Genomic DNA, 18,150 nt, shown 5'->3' on the forward strand with positions numbered 1-18,150 from the left:
AGATGTATAATTATGTTTAACCCATAACATTTCATTTCATATACCGCCTAAACCCCCATTGCTTCGTCGACATCGATCCATCGTGGTTGATTATATTGTCAATAGATGACACTTGCAAATGCGGTCTCCGTCGCTGTAGTACCTGCAGCGCCCGCAAGATAACAGCACCAATCACAAACACCGACGTCATATCCGCCACAGTTGCTCGAGCATCGATTACTTGTTCCAGTGAGAGTGTGGAGGGGATTCTGTCTGTTGACAATGTGAGAAGGCTGATGGGAAATCCGCATTTCCTACCTAGTGAACATGTAGTTTATTAATTGTGAATACTGGCTGCTTCGAACAATCTTACTGTGCCTATGTTTACTATCGAATGTCTCGCGTTTTTGCCGGGGAATCCTCTCTCTCGCATCATCCAACGCGGGAGCTTAATCATCGAAGTCAACTACTTACATGAAAATTTACATAATTTTTGAGGTGTCATAGGGTGTCTCTTCGATTCAAGAAAATTGATATTGCCGCTGCCATCTCATTCACCGTGTTGGAATTTTTCGTCTACTCTTCGGGTTATGGAACTGGAACTTCATTCAGAAAACTTCTAGGATCTGCCTGAGTACCAAGAGAGTCGAAAGGTAAATAGACGTTTCTTTTGTTGGTATTGTTTTTTTTGGGGGCTATTTTTGTTTCGTAGAAGATTTTTATTGTCAAAAGCGTATTCTGAGTTTGTATGGATTAAGAGATTAAAAATTCGAAATTCTCTGGCCCGCTACGTACGTAAAGTATCATTTTTTGAGTTGGGCATATAGTATATCTATTGTGGCGTGTGTTTGTTTTGTCTGGAAATTGTAGTGTGAAATCATACGTAATTTATTAAACTAACTATATGCTTGTTTCTTCCATCAATATTCCTTCAGGCTATTATTCATCTTCAGTAACTGGCATGAAATGGCGTTAACGATGCTGTTACTGACAAATGTACTCGTCATTAATGTTAAATGCTTTGAAATTAAGTTTGGCGCTTCTCATCGCGTGAATTGCCTTCATAATTAAATGTTTTATATTCAATGTATTGCAGTTTTTCGGTTGTCTTTTATTTCTGCACCGTGCCAATGTGGGTATAGCGTGAATATCCGTCCCCTAAGCTTTCAACTGCATTGCCTTCGTCGCATGTTTTAGGCCCGATTTTCAGTAATTCTTACTGCATTCTCGCGTATCCGATCCCAGATCATATTCCGATGGCCGAACTATTATGCGCGTGTTTAATATGTGCGGTAATGGATGTTATAAATGAAAATGCAGCATGATTTTCCCTACATTTGCTTCCGTGTTGAAATATTTGTCTGGGATCATGATTTATGTAAAATTAAACATGCAGTCCATTGTTCGTTAACAGTTGTTCAACTTTTCATGCCGATATTTAAATTTCGGCAATAATTTCATAATTCCGATATTTTATAGTTTTCGGAATAAGAATTTGATTTTAAAATAAGTTCGCTCTCCCATCGAAGATTCCGCTGTTTTGGTTAACGATTCGCTTTTATATCATGACTTGTTTGACCTCCTCAAGTCCAGAAGTACTGATGATTATCCCTTAGAGAAATTCAGTTATGGAGCTTCATTTTTGTATGCGTGAATGTATGGTTTCGAGTCGAATATGCGATTAAGGGAAGCGGGGCAAGATAATCATTTATCGATGCCATCACAGATCATGGTAGTGCAAAACGCATGAGGCTATTCGTGAATAACGATTGCTGTGGGGTAGAATTTTGCGGCGGTCATGTAAGAATGAGGTGTTTCACTGGTTTTTCAATGAAATCATTCAACATATTCTTGTTGCGAATCACAATGCATTTTCACGTAATTTGCCTCTTAGGGATAAGGAGTAAATTTCGTAGGTCTTATTGAGTGAAATTTTGACAGGCGGTGTTGCGCCAATATTCATTCGTGAATTGGGATTATTTGTTTGAAAATGTGTCTATCTAGGGTGATGTTGAAGGATAAGCGATTCCTTTCTTTTTTCATTTGCTTTAATAATGCAGAGTGATGTAAAGTTGTGCTTAATGTCTCCTATGTGCTTGCGAAGGGTACATCGTCAGTCCTTGTGAATTTTTTTTTCATTTCATTAATGGGAACTCAGCATGCCCGCTGAACGATAATTTTGCAAGCGTGCATATTTCGACGGTATAGCAGTTTAAATTCGCTCGGAAACGCATTATTACCCATGTATCCATTTACGCGAACAAAGGGTCCATTGAGAACGACTTCCGTCATTCTGAGGAACAGCAGCGGTCATCGGGATTTATTAGGTCACTTTTTTCACCACGATCGATTGTGAGTGATCCCTCCATGGTTGCTTGATCAAGTAAAAATTATCCATACTTCGTTGAGAATGTGTGAAGTCTGTGATGTTTATTTAGCCTTATCATATTTCTGAATACTTTTTATATCCCCGATCGCGTTCATTTTTTTGTCTTATTGGAGCTTGGGGAAATATTAGAATATTTTACTTCGCTAATTATTTCGTCACTTCACCTGAAATTTCCTTCTGCTTCTTCTTCGCTGCTTCATCGCAGTCCAATAGATAAAAAAAAAGAAATTAGGGCATACATTTTAGCTTTCCAATTATCATTTCAAGTACTATCGCCCCTCGACGACGATAAGAGCAGGAGGTTTTTCAATATTTATGGGTTTGATTTTAATAAATACGTTTTCTCATTGATTGTGGGTGAAGTACGGTTCTGGTGGGTCATTTTTCTATTAGTACTTCGTTGGCATAAAAATTCTTCAAGTCCTCGTGCGTTGTTAGCTTAAGTATGAGATGAAATATCTTGAATTCAAACAAAACTGCAATGGTTATTCTTGTTTTAGTATCTTGAAAATAGTTTTTGCGTGCTTAGCCGACGTAAAAAAAGGCCATTTTAATTGGAGGGGTCAATATCAGGTGTCATGGCAGTGTAATATTCTAATATTACGAAAGTTACCTAAGAGTATGTTTGCAATATATTTACGATGAGTGTGTTAATTTTAAGCATTTCCTTCATCATTGGCCCTCCCTTTTCAGTGGAAACGTTTCGATTCGGTTTATCCGCATTCGAGTTTTCATTGGTCACTTTTTTCATTCACGTTTTGGTTCAATCAAAGCTGCAACGGTTGTTCTTATATTTATATTTTAAAAATAGGAAACGTTTTTGTGTGCTTAGCCGAAGTACAAAAAGGCCAATGGAATTGGAGGGCCCAATATAAGGTGTCATTGCAGTGTAGTATTCTAATATTACAAATGTTACTTAAGAGTACGTTTGCAATATATTTACGATGAGTGTGTTAATTTTAAGCATTATTGGCCCTCCATTTTCTTTGAAGACGTTTCGGTTGTGTTACCCGCATTGGAGTTAACATGCGGTCACGTTTATACATTATGCAGTGGGCCACGGTAGCGAGAGATCTCTTGAAAATCGAAGAGATTTATCTCAGAAGAAGGTGGAAATCAACGCGTGGTGTTCGATATACGTACCGGCATGGCCGTGGCCAGCATCCGTGTCTACCAGTGGCCGTTGACTCCTTTGTCCTCGTGATAAATCTCGAATATGACGTAAGACTGCTTTGCGGTAATAAAAGACTCAAGGTTTTACTGGCGCTGTGCAATAACGAAGGCTTCTCCCGGCCTTCTAATAGGACAGGTGAAGCTTTCATGGCGACGTTATAGGTTTTTGCAGTCTTAAATCCACTTCAACTTCCTTAAGTAGTGCGTTTATTTGAAGTCGTAGTGACAGGCGAGGTGATGCTGTTTGAAAGTCGTGGAGCTTCCTTGTAGAATGACATGGTATCATATTTCTTGCCAACATCCTTCTCTGCGTCAACCTTTTTTATCATTCAGCACACGATGCGTCAACATCTTTGGCCTCATCATTATTTCATTCAGTAAACCCTTGTAGCACCAAAAGAATTATATCTGTATATTTTTAAGATTTCGAAATACATTGGCATACAGATTTGCAAATCTGTAGGTATATTATACATGTCTGATGATCCATGGTCCTTGATGTATACTAGAATCTTTAAAATATACAAATTGTATCCTTACGGCGTAACCAGGGATCATCAGGCATGTATAAAATATGTATAATATACAGATTTACGACGAGTTCTACATATTTAATCTATATAAAATCCATATTATGGCAGCAGATATAATACGTATAATATCTAAAGATTATCTGGGTGGTAGAGGACATTTGCTTGTATTTTATGCAGATATAATATGTATAGTACAGTATATACTATGATACGTATTAATTCTAGATATAATCCTTTTCGTGCTACTAGGGAATTCCTCCAATGGTCCCCCACGTAAGGGTACTTCATCAGGTCTTTACTACTCAGGAAACATAATCATGATAATGACATAGCATAGATCAGGGGCGCGGCTAGGAATTAAGGATAGGGGGGGGTTTCAGGCGCAACTAATACTGGGGGGTCTGTGGGTGTGGTATACCCGCCAGGGTAAGCGCGATGTGCGGGGGCCCTCCGCCAGAAAAAAATGTAAGATAAAGTGCTCAAAATGGTGAGTTTTACGGTCTTCTGAGGGATATTTTTGTTAATCCTCACACTATTCTATAAGCAATACAAATTCAATTAAGTAAAATAACTTTAAAAATTTCTCTGAGCTCTGGGGGGGGGGGTGTTTATCCCCCCCTCCAAATCCCCCCTCTCTATGCCACTGGCTTAGAGTGTCGAAACCTGGATCATACTGACAAGATCGACCTGCAGACGCCGGTTGGAATACCGGAGAAGCTGTCGTCGCAAAGAAAATCCACACGGTGAAACCCAGAAGCATGGAGACATCATCCAGACAACGCCGCGGAAAACTACGAATCTATTGGATCATACCGTTAAAAATTATTTGGAACATACAATATAAGTGTATCTGAGATTATGTTTACTGTTACACAGTTCCCCCAAATATCGTTATCCACCCTTAAATTGTTTTTTTACCACTCCTCCCATCACAACTTCACCATTTTTCTGTTCATTTTACATATCGGAAGCGTTCACTTAATCCTCCTCCGTAAGGGTCGTTCGGAGCTACGCTGCGTTTTATGATCTTCGCCAGCCTATTCTTCACATACTCGCGCATTACATAGAATATTAGAATATTGCACTACAATGACACCTGATATTGGGCCCTCCAATTCCATTGGCCTTTTGTACTTCGGCTAAGCACACAAAAACGTTTTTTTTATTTTTAAAATATAAATATAAGAACAACCATTGCAGCTTTGCTTGAACCAAAACGTGAATAAAAAAAGTGACCCATGAAAACTCCAATGCGGATAAATCCAATCGAAACGTCTCCACCGAAAAGGGAGGGCCAATGATCATTAGTTCGTTCTTATCTAAAATTGCCCCCATTTAATATCCTCTATTTTCCATCACTCTTCCTCTGAACCATCACTGACCCACCGATGCTCTGATGAAGACAATAGTAGAGGAATAGGTGGAAGGGAAGAAGGGCAAGGGACGGCCCCGAATGAGTTACATTGGACAGGTTAAAAGGATGTAGAAGAGAAGAAATACGTCGCTATGGAAATGCTAGCGGATAGGAGAGAGGAATAGACAGCTGCGTCAAACCAATCTCAGCATTGTTGACTAATGATGATGAATGTCTATCATATATTCACTGCGTTTTCACCCTTTGTAATTCGTAAATAATTCTTCCTGTAGTGAATGGGAACAAAATTAATGTATCAGTGTATATATAACCTGTTTTGGATTATCCACGAAAGTAACCGCCGCACAGTGGTCTGAAATCGGAAAAAGCCGGACCAAAGTCCAAAATGGCAGAAAAAACTGCACCGTAAGGCGGGAGTATGCAAACATGAGCATTCTCTGAGTACAGAGGGAAAATTTCGGCTAATTATCATCAGGTATGCGCTTTGCCAAATGAAGTGCGAAACCTACGTTCAGTTAAATCGGTATGGGCAAGAAAATGGAAAGTATTGTGATCAATCCCACTCCAACCGTATTCTATAATTATTACCATTGAAAACTACCGTTATTAAGGTAGTGGGTAGTTTCAAAGATTCACCTGCTCAATTGTCGATTTCTTTATAATAAGAATACAGAGGCATGCGAACACATTTTTGAAGTTTCCCCATGTAATTGCATAGCTCTGCATTTTATGTATTATGGACCATATTTGGCTCTTATTTTGTAAATGTTTTCAGCCCGTTGTGAATTAACAGTCGTAGGAGCGCATTAATGTTGATGCTTAAATATCTTCTGAGTAGAAAATATAGGAAAGTGGAAATAGCCCGGTTGATTTTAATCGACGTAATGATGAGAGGAGGGGCTTCTTCCGATATGTAGGGAAAAAGATGCTAAGGAGCTTACGTTTGCGGTTGGTTTATTTTCTTCCATGTTTATCGGCTTAATCGGTATATTTTCTGCTTGAAAAGGATTGTAAACCTTCCCTGAAATTTAAATGGCGTTAGAGGATGGTTTTCCTCGCCAACTTCCCCTTCTCAACATAGGAAAACCCCACATTTGATTTCCCTGGTTTTCGAACAGAATGAGGCCGGGATCTAATTAATGCGGGACTGTTTATTTTATTCCAAGTTGTAGTTAGCCCCGTAAGACCTGCAAACATCTCGTCGCTATGCTGTGATCAGTATTTATCAATCCGGGGATATAAGTTTTCTGCAGCCCTCAACTCTTCCGTCTGCCAAAAAGTTTCCGCACTACACGAATCTTTACTTAGAAGTCTTTCACCGGGTACCTAGTTAACGTCTGTCGTTCGCCAACCATTATTTCCTCTCATTCATCTCTTCTTGATTGTTTTCAGGGTTCCTTTTAGGTAGGAAAGTGTGTTCCAAGTTTCTCACTAGCTAGGCTTCTCAACGAGCATTCTTTTTCTTCATGCTTTGCGTAGTACTCCTTCATTGCTGCACCGCAGTTTTTTTTCTTCACCGAGTTCATTCCTTTCTTCTGCCATCCATGAACTCACTCCAAATCCATGCTCGAACTTCGGATCAAGTTCTAATCTCTCGGAGGTGGCTTTCTGCGTGGCGCAGCAGCTAGCCGTCTTGATCATAATAGGGTCGGCGAAGTGGGAAGTTTGCCTGTAATGGAGGATATCAATGGACGATCTAAGGCTCGGCAGTTTTATAATGACTTATTAGCGTTAATCTTGAGTTGGGCGCGTCGGACGTTACCATGAATGAAGAGTGGCCGAAATTTACATTAAATGGAAGTAGTTCAGGAAAATGACCCATTTAACCACCGTGAAATGTAAGAATTCGTAAAATTCTGTTCTGCATGCTCGACAAAATGTTTAGCATGCGTTAAAAAGCGGAGCCAATTGCGTATGTGATAAAGTACTGAATTTCTTGTGTGGGCTTCCGCAGGTTGATGTGGGTGAAGAAGCAAACTTTCCTGGTTTTACTCCGCGTGCATCTTTTATCTTTGGACGCTGGACTGGTGCTCGGGATTATCTTATAGTTCACGTAAGAGGATTTCCACGGTGAAATCTTGATTGTTCATTAGGATGCCGAATTGCGTCGTTAGTTAACAGATAATTTTTATAGAGCATTTTTTCTTGTTCAAAAACTTGAGTTTATTCTCTATGATTTTCGTTGTTTCCGGCGTGACTTCATGAAATCGACTTGACATAATGAAATGCACAAAAAATTTATAATTGCACATAAATTTAATACTGTGCGACATAAGTTTCGTTTTCGCACGTCACCCTCTGATTTTTTTCTAGAATTTATACCGAGCTGTATTTTTCGTCAATCGTCCATTTCGTCCACGAGTATGAAGGAGATATGGTGCTTTGTAAACTGTCTTGTAATCTAGTATTTTAGTTTTTTTCCCGGAAGTGCTCGTTAGTTCGGATTTTGGTTGGGTATTATCTCTAAACTGCTTCTAGATTTCGGTGGAGTAGCCTGTCATCTATGTCAGGGATAACATTTCTGAAGAAAAGAAACCGAATGACTTTGAATGTGGGACATGAAGTCTATTTTTCTACTGAATGAGCATTCAACGTTTTTCCTGCTTCCATTCTATGCCTAGATGTCGTGAGCAATGCCGCCTACTGGAGGGTCATTTAGTGCTTCCCAGAGAAATGTTTTCTTCGCCGAATGCGTCGAATACAATTTATTCATCATGGTTTATTTGTTTGGGTAAATATTAAAGATGGATAAAAAATGGTTAATAACTTTTCATGTAATAGAAATGTTATTAGATGAAACTTTAATTATTTATTGTGTATATACAGGGCTTGGCAAACTACAGGCCGAGAAGAATTTTAAATACTAAATACCTTTGACGTGAAAAAAGCTACAAAATAGTAATTTAAATACCTTTTTAAATTCAAAATACATCAAACAAATTTGTGGGGAAACTAAGGGATATTAAAAAAAATATAATCTGCGTTGGCACGTTAAGGATAGTTGCAAACATGAAGAAAACTATTCTAACGAAAACGAAGTAATCTTATTAGCATAATATTACCGAAGTGTTATCAGAGCTACTTCAAAAGTACTTTACAAAAGCGTTTTTTATTTAAGAATTGGAAAATTGTTTGAAATACAAAATACAAGATATATTCAGGTCGTGTATTTGAAATGCCAAGTGGAAATGTATTTCAAATATGTATTTTAAAATACTTGTATTTGAAACACTGCCCAGCCCCGTGAATATTAAGCTTAATTTAATATGTGCTGTTCACTATGCATTATTACTCATTTTGCATTCTCTAAAATTTTGAAAATTTTCACGCACAAAATTCCCCCTATGTTTTCTTTAGGCGGTAAGTATTTTCGGTTTTATTTTTTCGTTTCCGCATTTATGAATTTTTGAAAATGGCCCAAATACAAGCTTATTAATTTATAGGCTACCTTACTTCCATGAATGGAAATAATATACTGTGTGTTTGGTAGTAAAAATATATTGTTATTTTCAGTGGGGCATTGACCATCATTGTTAGGGCATAGGTTTGCATGCTCTTGGAATGAATAAGAAATTCTCCTCCCCATAGATAGGTGCCTACTACTAGTAGTAGGCAGATATCTACGGAGTACTGCCTCTGCTAATAGGCGTGCCTTATCAGTCGAAAATACTTTTTTGTTGACTTTTTATCACATTTTCTAATAGGATTTCGGGTTGTCCATGTCTTCGCAAACATCCGTGGAGAAGCAATTAGCAGTCCAGTTAAATAAATGACTTCATGGCTAATGACGAAGACAATCTAGGTCAATCATAACTTGTTAACGTCAAGAAAAGTCCGAAAAAATTCTCATGTGGGACGAAAGTGTTGGAGAGGCTGCGGAATTTCCTGGAGCCTGAATGATACGTCCTTGAGAACAGTGGCGAAATGGAGGCTGCGTGATCTTTTTAATATGATAGCATTTTCTCCCCTTTGGGCTACGCTGAAAAAGGATAAGAATTAACTCTGCGAGGACGCCCCTAAGAGGAATCTTTAGTCATTTATTTTTTTGTCCTTCGGTTGTGTGAACACATTTACTTGGAATTTCAGTCTCTTACGATAATTGCTGGATAACATTATTTGTGACCATTATGGGATGTTTTAGGCTCCCAAATTGCTTCCACCTGGCTGTCCACATCTGCTGCGGACAAGTCTCGTCGTAGGCCTTATTTTTCCTTCTTGTTCCTTAGTTTCCTTCCTTAGTTCTCCTTGTTATTTGTTTTTGACAATGCTCTTTATCCATATTATCTTCATAATCTTTAACGTATGAAGCCCCTGGCGTCATCTTATGAAACCAAATTTTCAAATCCTCAAATACTCGATAAAATAATGTAATAAACTTGTAATTAATGTAATTATAAAAATGTAAAAAAAATAAACTTATAATCTTCCGCTTTATATTTGATATTATTCCTCTATTAACTATTGTGTGTATTAGTGGGTAGTGCTTAACACTTCTTCATGACTCATGCTCAAAATATTCGTCATATCTCATGCTTGAAATCAGGAAATAGGTATATCCTAATTGATTACATATGAAACGTATCAACCAAAAATAGCATTTGATGCATAGTTTTGTACATGGATCTTTTGTACATAGCTTATAAATTATCGTCCCAATCCATTTATTTAATTTATATACGTAATAGTGCTATAAAAGTTTAATTCCGTGGGTATTTATAGATAATGTATTTTTCTGTCTGATAGACACATTGAGAATAAGATATATCTACCCGTCATCTTCTTCTGACGTATTTTGACTTTTGAGAGCTGTAATCGATGGAATGGAAGCGAGGTGGTTGGTAGAGCACTTGGTTGCTGATCGACGGTTTATGCAAAAAATTACTTAAATATCACTTGACACAATTTTATCTTTCTTTATTCCTTTCATATCAATATGGCTTCTTCAATAATCCCTCGTTTTTCTCTCAGTATACAAAGCGCCAACTAAACACAAAACACTAAAAAAATCAAAAAGCAAAAGCAACAAACAACAAACGAACTTCAGGAAATGAAACACATAAAGACAGTGGATGCGTATATCAAAGCATATGTAGAAGTGATGTCGGTCATTCAAAGTTCAAGCATCAAGGTGCCTGGTTCATATCCCAGTTGAACACCCCTAACGGATCGTAGCACTTTTCCACAATCTTGTGGAAAAGTTCTACGATCTTTTATTTATTTAAATATGTCTAACTTCCACCAATTGAAGCCTGGATCTGTTGAACGTACCCCTAAATGAAATCCTCGAAGTGCAAGGTAGGAAAACGAATTGACCCCATGCCTTGAATTAGTGAGTTTGACACGTTTGACTGACTCTGTTTGGGGTAGGCGCCTACCTCACCTATTCAAACCAATCTTTAGTCAAAATCTCTGAGTGAGTATGCCGCCAGTTTTGTCAATGCTTTTAAAAGGAAATGTGTGACATCGTACATACACCCGCATGCATGCATACCCGCTCCGTCCGTAATAACCACCTACCACACCAACCTAAATCCCGTCTTTCTCTCTCTCTCAGAGATCACCTTTTTACAGACTCCCTACCTCTTTCAATACCATTTCGACTACTCACCCTTCCCTCGATCTTTAAATGCCCATCAGGTCATTCAAGAGGCAGCTGCGAAAAGACATCTTCTGAATCCCTTTTTTTTTCTTTTTTATATCCTTTTTATATTTTTTTAATAGTTTATATTTCTTCAAGCTGCATATTTTATTTGTCTATCTATAATTGTCTATTTTTCTATATTAATGTAAAGGCCGTTTTGGCTGTTTTTGAATGATTTAAATACTCTGCCTCTGACAGGCGTCTTTCAAAAGAGTCAGGAGAAAAAAATCCATGTTTTATGCTCGAAGACGGGATGGATTACATTCATGCGGTATATTTTGTGATATAACGATCTTTTTAAGGCCGCTGTGGAGGATGGAATGAATAGGAAGGTTCACGTAGAGAGACTAGGATAGGGGTGCATCGGGCTAATCAGTAAGCATGGCGTAGTGGAAGCTGTCGGGTGAAGGACGGGAGGTACACTTAGCTTTGAACTGAAGTAAACCAATCATTTCATTGATGAGCTCCGATGATGATGAGTTGCTCAGTGTTAACGTTCTAATACGCCGTTTAATTCGCAATTTGATGCATCTGGCGTAGTTAGCAGTCTGGTGTAAAATGAGAACGTAATGCTAAGTCAAAGAGTTCACACTTTTCCTAGTGTTCTATCTTTTGATCACGTAATACTTTAGCAAAGATCCTCTCCGCTGGGTTAATAATGCAGGGTTCCCACTCTGCCGTGAAAACCTTGAATCGTGAAAATCGTGAATGAAAAACCGTGAATAAGCCGTGAATTTCATCATTAAACCTTAAAAATCTCTCAAAATTATAAAAAAAGAACTACAATTGACAGATCAAAAGAAAAAAAAGATATTTCCATCATGTTTCAAGGCCGAGACACATACAGACACATTTATCTCCACACCTATATTCGAAGTGCAATTATTGGTGTCTTGTGCCATGACGACACATTGATCTTGAGCCTGTGATTGGAAGACCGGCAAACAGTGTACATTAACCCTGGCGAAAAATCAGACACTTCTTTACTTCCCTACCTCACTGCTCCCTCCATTTTGCCACTCACAACCTTAAGCTACACCTAAATTTTGATATCGATAGGTGACGTCATGAGGAATAGCACTTTCATTGCCACGTTTGAATTCACGACGCCTGTCGCGGTTGATTAATTTTTAGTTAACGTGTGGGCGGTGATTGTTACGTCATCAATATTTCTGCCTAAAATGGCTTATCAACATACCGTGAATTTGATGATATTTAGACCGTGAAAACCTGGAAAAAACCGTGAATTTTATAATTTAGTTTGAGTGGGAACCCGGTAATGGTATCTTTATAATTTTTGTTAATTTTAATGTCGGTATGTTCAGTTACTGTCTCCGTCGTGATAAGGAAAAGGGTTGAAAATTATGTATCTAAAAGTGGTTACAATAAAAGTATATGTACTTATTAGATTTGGATACTCAAAAGAATCTTTTGCCGCAAGCACAAAAAACCGCCAATATGTCCGGGCAAGCTTGAGAACTTGGTCGTTCAAATTATTCCCTGTTGATGATTTTTTTTGGAGGCGCAATCTTCTGCATAATTTCATGCTTATTCAGCACTTTCCAATCAGCTGTCGCGCCTTAGCATTACGTCATTCGATTATGATGATGAATTAGGTTACTGTGTTTAGTGAGAATTAGTTCAAGGCCTTTTTAATTCCCAAATATGGGATTGAAAAATACTATGGCGCAACCTTTAAGTATATGTTACAGCTGCCTTAGTAAGTTATTAATTGGGGTCTTTTTATTTTCAGAAGGATTCCACCAAATTAGGAAGAAACCAATCTGTATTAACTTTGAAAGTGGTGGCTTATTTTTTCAAAGTTTAACATGAAAAAATTATCAGCCAAATGATTTTTTCATTTTGAGATTCGCCATTGATGAAATAACTTTGGACCCAAGCGCGTGAGTGCGTGCCAAGTCGCTTGTTATATGTAGTGCTTGGATGACACCGAGTAATGTATTGTCAATTTTCGTATCCTTCGGTGTTGATTGGGTTACAATATTCAGCGACAGCAATTTACCAAAGGGAACAAGTTTATAAAATTGTGTTATTATGAGCGAAGCAGCGTTGCAATAATTTATAGGTCTAAGAAAACGCGGACGCATTGACCACAACTTAGGTTTCCGTATGGTCCTCGTTTTCCTCCCGTTTTTTATGCAATGACTCAACTGATGTAGTTAGATCCACTCTTTTAAAAAGAGTGTATTATGTACATATGTGTTAGCCTGTTATCCTGAGCGTGAGTTACAACAAGTATCATTGCTTCTTTTTGGCTTACGAGTGTTTCAAATACTTTTAAACTTGTGAATCTGAATTACGTGCGTTTTTTATACTTCTGTACCGCTGAATGGAATCTGCGATTTATTTAGAAAAAGTCTCATTTGCAGAAAAAGTTAAGACTTCTTGTATCTGTTCTGCGTCGCGGAATTCCAGCAATTCAATTGACCGATGGGTTTTGACGGTGCTAATCTATAGAAGTGCCCGCGACGTCTAAGGAATTTGGAGGGTAAATTCCTGCCTCGCTCAGTGATACCAATAGGTCTTTTTTTTGTTGGTCCTCTCTGCCCTCCCGTCGGCGTTGAAGTCATTCGGATTCCAATAAACCTCTAAAGGCTTGCCGCAGCATTGCCCTAGTGGCTAATTGATCGTGTTGATGATATTATCATGCTGCAGGGGGTCTGAAGTCTAGCGAACCTGCGGCTTTAAGTAGATTCCTCGCGGCGTCAAGTAAGCTCTTCTGTCGAACAACGGGGATACAATGCTAATATCTTTCCGAAATAGAATATTGTTGAGCGGGCTTCTGAATCGACCTTAGGATGTCTTCCCCGGCGTTTGGCAGTGGGTGCTTTTAAGAGAAACTGCAATACCCAACACATTGCGTTTTAAGGTACCTTATTAGTGTGTTAATTAGAGTTTTCCTGGATATACACAATTACTTATACCACTTATTTTTTATATCAGAGCGCGACCTGGGTTTCAATGAATCATCATCATCTTCAGGCGCAAATTATGATTTGTTTATCTTATTATTGTAACCTAGGTAACAAGTAACTTGTTATCAAGTAACTAGATGATCGGAAAGTTTCCTTCGTTTGATAAGGTATTAATAATCCTTATTTGAGCCAAGGGAGTGCTAGCAGGGTACTCTGCTACCTGCTAGCAGCCAGCATCGCAGCGGCGCACAATATCCTCGCCCCAAGGTCACCTCACACGGCGGCATGGGAACCAGAATGACGTCACACGGGGTTTTCCCAGCATTCATACTTAGCCGTCGCATTTTCGTGCGCTTGAAAATTTTCACTTTTCATTTAATTGCGAAAAATAGATATCGGCATTTAAAAATAAAAAAGTGTGAAATGCGTACTCTGGGAGTAATAATCTTTCGATTTAGGCAATAAAAAAATAATAGGAAACCACCCTATTCTGAGGAACGCGAGTGTCTTCGGCATTGATGATCGAAGGTTAGGGCGATTGAATTTTCTCGAAAACTATTCGGGTATAATTAGGTTTTCTTTCTCTCGCCTCTGGTGTTGGAAATCCGGCCGGTGGTGGTGAGGAATATGTTGCCGCGATTCCGGGCCAGGCGGATTGACTGCCAGCTGCCCATCTGCTCTGCGGCAGGTGCTCGGCTGTAGCTCCACGTGTCCACCTTGCCTTCCTGCTTGCGGCGACGTCTTTCCTCGTTCAAATGGGTATTTTAGGGATTTGAAACCAGAAGAATGGGCACGTGTCTCTTCCACTTCAGTTCCCACCGGCTTCGTGGAGACCTTTTGTCAGCTTGCCTTGGCCCTGAAATTAGCTCGCAGTCATGAATTCTGCACTGGAGTTTTCCTTTCTCCAGTTGTAATTTTTTTATACCATTGAATCGTTGTTCATCCATGGCGACGGAGCAACTGAAAACGAATCCTATTCGCGTCTCAAAACAAGTTTGTATTCATGTAGGACAGCCAGTGGCATTGCAAAGCAATATAAGGGTGCGCATAATGTGGAAATTTCTTCGCAATTCAGTTATTTGTATTTTTATGGAATACTTTTCAATCTTTATAAACATCTTTTTTTTATAATCTACGTTACCCACATTAGCGTGTTGTCTTCTAATTTAAAAGGTGATTTGACTTCATTTACAGCACACATGTGCTTCGTATATAACGGTCGATGCACCCGTAAGTATTTTTCTATATCCGTAAGTATTTATTTGATCTCATCCGTTTTATGCACATTTTATGACCGTCAAAAAAAGATAAAAAAGATCCGCTAATCTGTACTTGTATATTTCGTAAATGACCAGTAGCTGGTTGTTCGTTTTGTGAAGTGAATTCTCAGGAAGTGCGAAAACTAAGTCAGAGAAAGGGGCTGTTTTTCCCTAAGAAATAACACGTTCCTTCTGAAAACTATGTTGGCCAATACGTTTATTTATGTTAACGTCTATGAAGGTTAACGTTTAGGTTACAGTTAAAATTGTAATAAGACGTATCTTATTTCGTGTCCATCGTCAAATATTCAGCTTTCTGTGTTCTCAGTCATGTTAGGCGAATGAGGATGGAATTTTTCACTGGAGAGTAGAGGAAAATAAATGCTAAATTTACTAGGTGAATTCGGAGAAGAGTTTTTCTTAGACGACGTGAAAATATTTGCTTCGTTTACCATCGTACTAAGAAGCGGTGATAGAATACAATACAGAGAGGTTTAAAGTATCATTCTTTCCTCGTACTGCCATGGATAGCAACGGTGTCTCGATTTAAAAAGTGAACGGTGTCACTCGGACTCATTACTTGTTTATATTTTTCCATTGTTCCTACATTGCGTGGATACACTATATGAATTACTAATCGTTGGCAAGTTTTGCCTTTGCATGAATGTGGACGCATATTTTGTTACTATGCGTAATGCATATTTTATGACCGAGCGGTGTGCATGTAGGTTTTTTCTTCCATGGTATATGCCTGTGATAGGTCACCCCCTGCCCAACACTATATAGGTGGCTTGCACGAATATGTGGATGTAGATTCTGACATCAACCAGTCGTTCCTCCTCTCTTTATTCAGTATTACTTTTTGGAGTTCGGAGATCGGCTGTTTGTAGAAAAAGCGAAATTCTGCTGCAGAAAAAAGCAGCTGCGAAATTCTTTTGAGTTAGGGAAATACGTAGCTCGAGTCGACCACTCACTTAAGACGCCGGGCGTGAAACGCACTCGCGCATAGGCCTGAAAATTTCTTCTCGCCCTCTCAAAAAGTCGACATAAAAGGAATTCTACTCGAGGAAGGTCAGCTCAACTCCATTCCTCAACACACACCACTGCGTGAACGAGAAAAATTCGGTGAGAAATTTATTGCTCTCTCATACTATAACAGGTAATGCCTCGTTTAGATTACGATTGTCCGAGCGATCGTCCTGACGATAGTTGGCAGCACTAGCAGTGTGAATTCATGTCCTGACTATAGTTCACGTAGTTACGAACGTTGCCACTTTACGATGGTTAGGCGCTGGGAGACCGGAAGAGGAAGCAACAAGAGAAAGACAAAAAGCTCGTGAAGCTCTATTTTTTTCATGGATTTGTCCAAGCAAGGAAGAATATGGTCGGAAGAAAAATTACTCGGTAAATACACGTTGAACAAAGTAACATCTTGACCCTGCATACCTCAAAAGCTTTGCTCACCGTCAATTTCTCTTTCACTTTATATGTCAGCACTAGAGGGCAGCACATATGTTAACCATGTTCGTTGTGTGAATGCACTATAGTTCCAACAATTGCTGTAACAATCGTAATCTGAACGAGGCATAATGTCTGTGAAATTATAATTTCATAATTCATTCTATATTAAATTTAATCTTAATGAAAGCCATAATTTTTATTCCCGTCGAAGTCTTCCATAGGAACAACTGTTATGTTTACAGCAGATCGTAGTATTATCACCTTAGCCTATTTCTGGTTTATTCTCTAAACAAATCTATCTTGGGTGCACTATGTAGCACTTCCATAGCACTTATTAGAAACGCAAGAGCAGGTTATACGGTACATAACCCTAATGAATTAATGTCTGTTTGCATGAGCGATTTTGGTGGACCAGAACGAAACATCTACGAATTTATTTATTATAGTATTCTACCGATTAAGGTAGGTTTCCATGGAGTATTCAGGAAGTGATCTGAGGCTTGCCTTTCCTTTCCTTCCTTTTAATTTATCTAAGATTCCTATTCTTCCCCTCCCTCGTTTCCCTAACATTCTACCCTCTAACACCATTTTCAACATCCCCTCCCCGCTAAGTACTCCCTCCATCCTTACCTTCTGTCTCCTCCGTATCTCATCTAAAAGCTGCCTCTCCTCGCCAACCATATCCAGCACTTCGTCGTTCCTTTTCCTTTCCGTCCATTCCACCCTCTCCATTCTTCTCCATACCCACATCTCGAATGTCTCCAATCTTCTCACGTCTTCTTTAAATGAGCAAATTTAGAACAGGTTCTATTTTCTGTACATCCATTCGCACAAGTTGGGTGGTTAGGTACACGTTGTACTTTAGCGTCCATTCACGCGTTCATATATTTATTTATTCATTAACCCCTACGGGTCAATGTACCGCGTGAACAGGTCTTTACGGAGAAGCGGTATATTCTATTACTTTCGCAAATTATTTATTTTTCTTATCATTTTCAATTTATACGTTCTGCGTTTTTCGAGTTCTCCCTCGCATTATGTTGCCATATTGCGCGTGATAATGCGGATGGCGTCGAAGGGTCGTTCATTTGTTTCACGGAAGAGTTCGCTCTCGATTAGGCGCGGCTCAGTCTTTTATCCCAGCCCATTTTCAGGGGCGCATGCCTCGTTTTATTTCGTCCGAATGGCTCCCTTCAATCGAAGGGCCGGGCGTGTGGAGGAAGAGAGGGGGGGGGGTGGGGTTACGCTTCCTTACCCCCCACACCAAAAGTGAAAGTTGGGCAAAAATGACTCCCCCCCCCTCCTCCTCGCCGTTTTCCTCATCTTTACATTCTCTTCCGGTGGCCAAACGAGGGAATTTTCGAAGGGCACGCGATATAAAGTGAGATTTCGCGAGCTGAGGAT

The 18,150-nt window shown here is 39.1% G+C and overlaps 1 protein-coding gene across 1 annotated transcript in view; it reads left to right on the forward strand.

The window, feature by feature from the left end:
* The first annotated feature begins 202 nt into the window (after nucleotides 1-202).
* Nucleotides 203-18,150, forward strand: part of LOC124169861 (semaphorin-1A) — a 473,520-nt gene continuing 455,572 nt past the window's right edge. Inside the window, exon 1 of the mRNA XM_046548662.1 lies at nucleotides 203-632. The gene's annotated coding sequence lies outside the window, so the exon portion shown is untranslated. The remainder of the gene's footprint in view (nucleotides 633-18,150) is intronic.

This window comes from Ischnura elegans, chromosome 12, assembly GCF_921293095.1.
Source record: "Ischnura elegans chromosome 12, ioIscEleg1.1, whole genome shotgun sequence".
NCBI lineage: Eukaryota > Metazoa > Arthropoda > Insecta > Odonata > Coenagrionidae > Ischnura > Ischnura elegans.